Here is a 10,410-nt window from a genome sequence, read left to right on the forward strand (position 1 = left end):
CCCTGTTCTGCAGCCAAGTACAACAGAAACAGTGTGATAGGATTACAAGAAACAGATGAGGATGTTGTTCCTGGTGTAGTTCAGCCGATTAAGGCAAGAAACAAATTAGACCAAGGGAGGGGAATACTTATAATTTAACAAACTTAAATTTAGGTAACATTTGCCTGCCCCATTGGCAGATTTGTTTTACTCATAACGAGCATCTCAGGTCTTATTATTTTGCTTGAAAGATGAATACATTTGATAAGATGTGAGGTTTTTGATGTATTTGAAAATACTGCCGTGGAGTTGTTTTCACACATGCGCAATACCTTTACCAGAATTTTTTTTTTTTTACCAGCATGAGTGCTAATTTACATATGTTAGCATTAAAAAAAGATAGTGGTAAAAGAACATGTTAAAACTTGAACAAATGGGGTGCTGATGGTCTAGCATTTGATCGCAACCGTTGCACAGGGGCTATAAAGTCCTCCAAGCAGGCCCTACTGGGTTCAGGTCTGACCTGGGACTCCTGCATGTCATTCTCTCTCTCCTCATTCCCTGCGCTTTCCACTGTACTATTAAAAATAGGCAAATTGCCCAAAAATGAATCTGTGTAAAACATCACTAACGTGCCAAGGTAAGGACAGTTTTTCAGAGAAATTTAAGGGAGCTGCATACACAGAGCGAGCACCTGAGCAGTTAAGGTCTTTGTGGTTTGCTCGAGGACAGCTCGGCAGCACCCAGTAGGCTATGTGGACTAGTGGCACCTCTCCAGTAACCACTCACACAACTTCCATACTTTCCATACAACCCATCAGTTCCTCGCCCAAGTCCCTACAGACTGAGCTACTCCCGCCTTTTGTTTCAAGAAATAAAATCTGCATAACAGGATTGTCATTGTGACTGGTCAGCATGCTAGCATTAGCTTTGGCACCCAACGAAATGGGCATTAAGAACACTTAAAAGGAAAAGTGAAAGATGCCTTTGTAACGTGTAATGGAACATTTTAGATCAACTTGGAAAGGGTTTGACTCATACTTGGAACTAAAGTCAAGGGTATCAAGTCCATTTTGAATCCACAAATTTCATGAAGGAAAAGAGGAGCCTTTTAAAGAGTTTATGAAAGCTGATGAATTTGGATTAGTATTGGAACAGGTCATGCTGTATTGTACCTCTTTGAGTTACAAATCCAAATGTATTGCTCAAATGTTTCACGAGTTTTAAATTTAACTAAGACAAGCATCTTAAGACAAATTTGAAATGAGAATGACAGTGTTAAGATTAAGATTTGCTTTTATTGATCCCCGCAAGGGGAAATGTCAGGGCTTTTTTTTAGGTTTAGTTCAGTAATAAGAAGTCTGTTTCTCTGTTGAAAGCCCTACATTCAGAGTCAGCAGGATCTTTTGCTTGGTGCGTTCACTTTTTTTGTTTATCACGCTGACACCTGGCACTGCTCATTATGCACACAAACCTCAAGGTCACACTGTTTGACAAGTGAACCATTCTGCCACATGAGCAGAATATCAAACCAGCCATAATAACAACGCTATAAAAGAATAAAAAACAAGCACCATTCTGCACAATCATGAACACAATCAGTGCTTGTTTTAAAGTTTAATTAAACAGTTTATGTTACAGTATCAGAATATGACTTGAATGGAGGTGAAATGTAATCGCAGCTTGTGCCAGGCTGCTGACGTATCATGATTTGGACAGACACGATATCAACAGAAAGTTGTTTTGAATACAGTTTTCTAAATGGATTCAGCAGAAGGAGCCTCTTGTTAACATTGGATTTTATATGCCTATAAAAACAGTTGGAATACGACAATGATGTGTTTTGAAATGTTTTTATGACAGTATTTATTCTCAGTCAGATGTCATGCAACTCACTGTTACAATTCTGAATTGGAAACATACTGTATTTGCTTTTTTGTTTGCGTTAAATAAGTTTTGACCCAAATGTAAGCTGAGCTGATGCTGGTTAGTGAACCAAGCTGAAGAGGACGTCTCCTTGTGAAAATGTGCTGAGTGTGGTGGAAAGCAGAATGTCTACTGTTACTGCGGGATTCCAGGCATAAATCAAGCTTCTTTTATGACTCCACATTCATCTCTCCAAAGTGGGAAGACTACGTTTAGCATATATGAATGACTACAAATGGAGGGTTTCATCATTGAATTGCATTTTTCTTTTTTTTGGCTGAAGTAGAATTTTTAACAATCCAGTGCCTTTTTAAAAACAGTGGATTAAAAGAATTTGACTGAAAACAAGAAACAGACCCAAAAAAAAGTTTTTCAGCCAAACTTAAACATTTATATTCTCATTATTTGTCTTCACCTATAGGCTACAATTCAAACAGCCCACAGGAGCATCTATATTAAAGTCATTTAGTAAACTAAAAAGGGGGAGCAAATTATCCAAACGTCTGAAAGAAGTCTCATGTAAATCTTATTCAATGTCTCATTTCACAAGTTTAAGTTGATAACAGAGAGAGGATCACTTCGTCCCCCCCATCATGCCTCTGTAACATTCATATTGAAGGCAAAACATCACAGGGGCGTCAAGTATAACGCCTTGTTACAGCAGTCTGAATAGGGCTCATCGGGGGTAGTACAGGGGTTACTGTACTGTTACAGGGGCCTGACAGAATCTGTGGAGATCACGTTCTCATGTTGATGTTAATGCCAACGGGAGCAATTTGGGATTTAGTGTTATGCCCCAAGGATGCTGCGACATGTGGATTGCAGGAGCTGCAATCAGACTGGCAGTCTTCCAATTGACAGACGACAGACTTTACCACTGACCCACAGCCAGGACACATTTTGTATGACTTTCACAAGACCATGGGCAACATGAGAATCCTCATAAAAAAATTAATTTCTTCTTGGTAAACAGTGCAGCTGCAAGGTGTTGGTCAAATAAAACAATCACTGCCCTGTGAACTTGGAAACCATCATAAATTCCATCAATATGAGTAAAATGTGTTTTATACTTAGTCAGTAAAGATATGTTAAGTGACTTACAGAAATTAGAAATGGGTTACTGTGTGCCGGACTTTACATTGAAGGGGCATGTGAGGCAAGTCTTATCATGAAAAAACACAACAAATGCTTCAAGTATGGAAAACGCCTCAAGAGAGTGAAAATTGGCATTTAGTCCGAGGCTAGTCTCGCTCCTTCTCTGTGATGGACTCAAAGGGTTGATTCAGATCCGAAGCTCTCTGTGGAATAGCTAACAAAGAGAGCTACAGTCTGTATGCTTGTTTTCGTGGTTGTGGGCGCTTTTCTGCTGATTTACAATAACCACAGGTAAAATAAGGATCAGAGGGTCTCATGTCTTCAGTTTCACAGAGCTCACACTTAGCACGTTTTACTACAACGTCAGCACTGATGATTTTTTATGGTCAGGGATTTCTAGGCCTGAGCTGAATGAGGATAAGAGATCAGGAGACGTTTCTCTTAGATCATAAGCCTCCTTTGAGTTTGATGGTTTTTTTAACTCCACTAATAGGATCTGGAAATGTGTCACAAAAGCATGCAGAGCTGAAAACATTGAGGCATAATTTAGCAGAGAGACAAACATCATGCATGTTGCTTTTGAATACCATAGCAACCTGGAGTGAAGGGGGGTCAGAGAACAGATTTTATTTGTCATAAAAGTTACCACATGAGCGGTTGACCTTTGGGTCTATATTAAAGTCTTTATGGCCTTAAAGGTATTCATTGTGAACTTGATTCCTTGGATAATACATTTTTAGGAAAACAGAGATTTTTTTTATCAGGAGAAAAAAACCCACATTGGATAGAGTACAAATAAGAACTATTTTCACACAAGCTTTTCAGTTTGCAAAGGCCATTTACTGTAAACAGAGATGGACGATGCATCTCTATCAATGTCCATTGTACAGAATTGAATCCAAAACACAGGTCATTTCTAGCCAAAACATGCCCAAGAGGGATCTGGTTTGTGGAGCTACGAAATGAACATCATGCCAGAGTACATATTTAAAACTTCAAATCCCTCAGGTCGGTACAGTCCACAGTGTCCACATTCTGTTGGACACTCATGTTAATAGAAAGTTACAAAACGACCGTTTAAGTTTTCATCGTGCAGTTCCACCTCTGCTCTGCTCATCCACTCCAAAGAATGCTGCAGGAGGATTGATAATGGGGATGGGGATTTGTCAACAGAGCTGTCAATCATGACGATACATCTGCTCTTTTATGCATCAAATAACCTTTGAAAAATAAAGTTCTCAGAAAAATTAATAATTGTACATAAATCCACTTGATAATAACTAACAATAACAACAGAATTCCAGTTTGAGAAAAAAATAACTTGATGTGTATTTCGATTTTAAAGTTTGATCCATGTACTATCTGTTAACATGGAGGAGGTGGTGTTACAGTAAGATAAAAAAAGAAAAGTATAAATATTCAAAATGTAGAAAATGTAAACAGTGTAATGAGTAACGTGTCAGCGCGTAAAGTGTCCAGGGTGTCAAAATGCAGACGAGTACCAGGACATGGGAGAGGAAGGGGACAACGGCAAGGGAGAGGAATGGATGAGGACAAGGTAGAGGGAGAGGAGTTAGAATGCGTGGTGGTGCTCAAAGAAGAACCAGAGCTAGGGTAACTGATGAAATAAGAGCTACTATCATAGACCATGTCATGAACTACGGGTTATCATACAGAATGGTTGGTGAACGAGTACAGCCAAATCTCAGCCAGGACACCTTTAACCTTCCTAAAAGGACACATGTCACTCTGCTGTTTATCTTCCTCCACTGGCTCCCAGTTACTGCTCGCATCAAATTTAAAACTCTGCTGCTCGCTTAGAAAAACAGCCACAAAAACGTCTCCTCATTACCTAAACTCTATAATCCAGGTCTACACTCCCTCCCGCCCACTACGCTCTGCCAATGAAAGGTGTCTGATCCAACCTTCACAACAGGGTCCTAAGACGCTGACTAGACTCTTCTCCTCTGTCGCCCCCCGGTGGTGGAATGAACTTCCAAACTCCATTCGATCTGCAGAGTCCCTCTGCACCTTTAAGAAAAAGCTAAAGACCCAGCTCTTTCATGAATACCTACTAACTTAATGATGATGGTCTCCATATTATTGATGATGATGATGGTAATGACGATGGTTTTTGTTTGATAACGATGACTTATAAGATGGTTTCTATACTGATTAGAGCTCTCAAGAACTGCCCTCAATGTTGTGCTTTGCCTCTGGTCACTTCCTGTCAGCACCTGTGTGTCCAATCGGACTCAAAGCTGATCGTTTGCTCTTACTGACATTGTTTCCTTTTTTCTAGATCCTTGCTTTTGTTGTTCTTACTCTGATGTACGTCGCTTTGGATAAAAGCGTCTGCTAAGTGAATTGTAGACACAGTGTCATCCATTGTCCGGATTTTTCAAGAAACCAACAGGTAGGATATTGTATAATGGCTTATCCTACTGCAAAGTGTAAATCAGATTTACCTTGTATAACAGTTACTGTAAGCCTTAGGTTCCTAAAGCTCCTACTGTAAATGAAGAACAGGAACTTGCCATTATCAACATGGTGATTGCTGAGAATAAAATAAAACCTTTACTGCAGCAATTCTGTCTCTGACTTCTTTTCATAAACCATACATTCAATAAAGCTCCTCTGATATGGGTCAATCCTTTATGGTTTTTACAGTAATTCCTGCAGCAAAAGAAACAAAATGCATGCATTTACTTACTATAACCCAACAAAACAGAAATGTAGAGAGGCTTCAAAAGAAAATGCAGTGCTAAACACAATCTATGCTCAATACAATATATTGTCTATTGTATAAGGGCAGACCTGACACATTTGATGTTAGTGTTTTGACATTGTGCTATGATCGACTAAATATTCCTGTTGGAAGACAACATGTGTTAGTGTTTTGGAAGATGTTTTGATTTTGAGACATGTTTACAGTCTTTTGGTGGACATAGTGTATTGTGTTTGTGTATTATTCTATTTTGAAAATGAGTGCTAGAGTTTAGTTTACAATGGGTGGTTTTGAGCATGAAATTAACTGTTTTGCCAATTGTGTGTTTTGGTGTGTTAGTGTGTTAAGAGTTTAGAAAAAATGTTAAAAGTATTAATAAAATTGTCATAGCAATCGAAAAAAAAAACTGGAATGACTTATACTGCAGCCAGTCTGTAGGGGGAGCTCTAAATCTTTTGGCTTTACTTCTCAGGGGTGTTGTTATATCCATTTCTGTATGGTTATAGCAGAAGCTGTACCAAATTGAGTTTGGATCCCTTTGGGCGTAATATAAGCAATATATGCAGCTCAGCTCAATTTTTCTTTTTTTATTTAAATTGTACTGTGTTCACTTTCTGTTTGCAATCTTTGCTCTTTGCTGCTGTAACACTGTAAATTTCCCCGTTGTGTGATAAATAAAGGATTATCTTATCTTATCTTAGTGCACCAGCTGAGATAGTTCCAACAGGCAGAAGTTACAACTTAAAGGGGACATATTATGAAAAATCCACTTTGACAGTGTTGTTGAACATATATATTGGTAACCTGATTGTCTACCGACAAACAAAATGTGAAATAAATCCATCCAGTGTTTTTGGTCTGCATAAGTCTTACAACACAGAGAAAAGTGCTCCGTTTCAAATTCGCTCTCCTTGTGATGTCACAGTGGGATTCTGGTAAAACAATCCCCTCACATCCCCTGGTATCTCCACCCATGGACTCCACCCCCAGACTAGAACAAAACTTTTGCACAGGTCAGCCATTTGTATTCTCGCTAGTTAAGAAGTGATGTCTACCAGTAAAACTCACGGGGGGCTCATTACATTTAAAGAGACACACATACCAAAACGGAGTGTTCTGAGAGAGCTGGTTTATACAGCGTCACAAACCTCCTCTGGTGCTTGATTCATGTTATATTTTGACCAAAGCACAGCACAGATGTTTCATTTAGACCGCAGGAGACTGTTTGAAAAGGTAGAAAATGGGGATAATATGTAAGACCATAAACTTGTTTAAAAAAATTCCTACTGAGATAAAAACAAAACAAGTGAGAGTGTAGAAGCTTTATATTTGTCCTCAACTTCTACACAATCAGAATGCTTAATGTCCCCCTGCTGGTCATTCAAAATAATAGAGGTTTAAGATTGGCTTTACTTCTTGGACGTCTTGTCTGCATACACTTCTTATATAATATAGAGTCGATGGTAAGACTGCAGAGCCTTTGATTTCCCCTGGATGTTAACAGTAGAATGGAAAATGAACCCTTTGTGTGATGAGCTGCTGAACTTTTACACACACATGTTGAATGGCGGTCAGAACACAGGCGGCCACTATGTGCCAAAGAAGATAACAAACATATTCTTACCATAGCATGCGAAATGAGTCAGAACTACTTTCTGTTTCTAATTATCATTCAAAACAAGAAGCCCTGAATCCCCCTCACAGTGACCTTTTCAAAATGTGCAATGCAAAGAAGTCAAATCTAAGTAAGTGTATGTGTCACATTTTTAGTAACTGTGTAGTTGTACTCTCTAAATGTACGATACAGTTACAGGCATCTCATTCGAAGACACTTGAGGAGGATGTGCTTGTTGCATTGGCAGATATTTAGCTTATTATTATCAAATAAGGGTTATTTATTGCTTTTTAATCACTTTAAATTGGATGTTTATCTGGACTTGACAGGTGAATGTGACTTATAATAGATGCAATGAGACATATTTGACTTGATATTATTAGACAAACACACCTGCTATGATTGGAGTTTTGTGTGTGTGTGTGTGTGTGTGTGTGTGTGTGTGTGTGTGTGTGTGTGTGTGTGTGGGTGTGGGTGTGCGTGTGGGTGTGTGTGTGTGTGTGTGTGTGTGTGGGTGTGTGTGGGTGTGTGTGTGTGTGTGCTATTCATTTCAGATTATGCAAGGAGTCCTGAAAACAGACGGCATACTAACCTCCGTCTTCTCACACTGTGCTACTTCCTTCAAAGTTTGTGCTTGCCAGATGTTGAGTGTACTTGTGAAGAGATTACAGCGAGCCAGCATTCAAGAGCAACTTAACTTAGAACATGCTGCAAACCCTTGCTTAAACTAGGTCGTCATTGTGTTTGAAATGCCTCTTAAAAAATTATTCTTGGCGTGCCGGTGGTCTGGTGGTTAGTTCTCACGCACTGTGTACAGAGGCTTCAGTCCTCAAAGCAGGCATGGCCAGGGTTTGAATCTGCCCTGTGGCTACTTTGCCCCATATCATTCCCCACTCTCTGCCTGATTTTCAACTCCATCCACTACCATGTCCCTCATAACAATAACAACAATAAAAAAATTGCAGAAACAGAACTTTCCTCAGGTTTTTTTTTAACAGTGACTAAGCTCTGTGTGCCTGAATAAATCACTGCCATCTCTCTTTGTGTACCAACAACAGATCCATCCTGGGACGGAGTGATGCCAGCTCACTTCCTTATCAACAAAGGAAGAGGGGGAACCAGATGGTGAGTTGTTTCTGGTGACTGTAAAACAGCCGACGTAACAACATCTCTGCAAGTGAATAAGGCACAGGACGGGGAAATGTGACGGAGAAGGGCCCAAGGACCTTTCTGACACTCAATTGTTTCCTGAGTTTCTGTGTCCGGCCCGGTCCGGAAACTTTTGGGCACCCCCGAGAGGTGAGCCTGTATTTGTTTATGTGTGCATGCACTGTATCGTACATATGTGTGTGTGTGTTTAGGACGTGAGCTGGGATTGTTAGTGAAGATGCAGGAAGTACACTGGAAAAGTGCCCATTGCTTTTTAAAGAACATCGGAGAGGATGGGAAAGAAAGACACTGAGCGGGGGGTTAAACAATGCCCCTAACAGCTGGTCATGTTGAGCACAGGAGTTACAATATGTTCACACAGAGAAAGTAATAACCTTGACCTTAGGCTCTCCAAGATTCCACGAACATGAACCTGTAAGTGAGGTCAAGAGAGAACAAGTACTACTTCGGAGGAACAGAATGTTTTGGAACCTCTGCAGTAGAGATTGTCCAGCGTAATAAATCCCATAGGGCAACACAACAGTGTTAAATGGACTATGACCCCTTTAATTTAAGCAGTTAGCCAGTAAATATAAGCTGGGATCACACTGTAAAACTGTGTACATAGCAGAAACCTCAAATCTATGCAAGTGTATTTGTCTAATTTCTAGTCAAAAATATCACATTATACTTAATATCAGCCACATATCCCTGAAAAATGCAGATAAACATCTTATTTCAAGATTTAAAAAGTAAAAATGAAGGGCTGCATTGGACGTATTAAATTAGCAGACTCTAGGACTATCTCATTTCAAGACACTTAATAAAAATTTGCTTGCCCCATTTTGATTTTACTTAATTTCCCTGCTGTTAGAATTTCATTTTTTGTTGTATAGCAGTGTTTTTTTAATCACTTTGGATAAACGAACACATTTGCTATCCCTCCGCACTGTTTTTTATTATTGTTTTTAGTAATTTTCCAGTAAAGTGAAACTCCAGACTAATTATAAATCATCAATTTATCATCAATAACATCTTTGTTGGTTTCCTGTCATATGTCTAGATATATGGTTTCTTTTGTGTGTGTTTCTTTTTGTTAATTGTTGGTCTTAAGTCACAATAGTTCACTAGTTTGTCAAGGTATTCCCCTTTTTAAAAAATAAGAAAGAATTCAGCTACATTTCTAAAAAAAAAAAAATGCTGGTGTTACACTTATTTTGAAGTCATATTAAGCAAAGGGTAAATTCCATAATTTGTTTTTGAATATACATAATTTAATACAATGATGAAGAACTTATTTAAAGTTGCTTAAAATACAAAGCATCAGCAGGACTCAAAGCAAATAAATAGATCCAACAAATTAAAATAGCCTACACAAATGTATAGAACTTCTAATGAACAAGATTGGTATGTTTTGTAACCTGCTTGAGGGAGAGGAGCTTTGCTGGCCCTATATTTGTGTCATATCATAAGAATATGAAATCCATTGACTATATTATTAATTGAATACTACTTTCTGAATCCTACATTAAAACCCAGAACTCATGCAGGGTAGACTTACCCTAAATTCAGTTCATAGAAGGTTGTAAACACAGCTGGGAAGACAACTGTGTGTTTTTAATAACACCGCCCAACACGGAAAAATCAAAAATACACATAACTTTAAGACTATTAATTTAATAAACAAAAGTAACACCAGTAAGAACAGGGAGGAGATTCATTCAGCATGCGTCAGTCTACCGCCCCCTGCCGGACAATCTACACGAATGCACTCTTACCTGACGCATATCGTTGAATATATTTATATATTATAAAACGCCTAAAAAGTTATTATATAACGCGATACATGACGTCATGTCTTTTTTATTAACAAGTATGAATTATTTATTTTTTCCCCCTTTTCCCCTGCTATATTTAT

Source organism: Labrus bergylta, chromosome 18 (assembly GCF_963930695.1).
Source record: "Labrus bergylta chromosome 18, fLabBer1.1, whole genome shotgun sequence".
Lineage (NCBI taxonomy): Eukaryota > Metazoa > Chordata > Actinopteri > Labriformes > Labridae > Labrus > Labrus bergylta.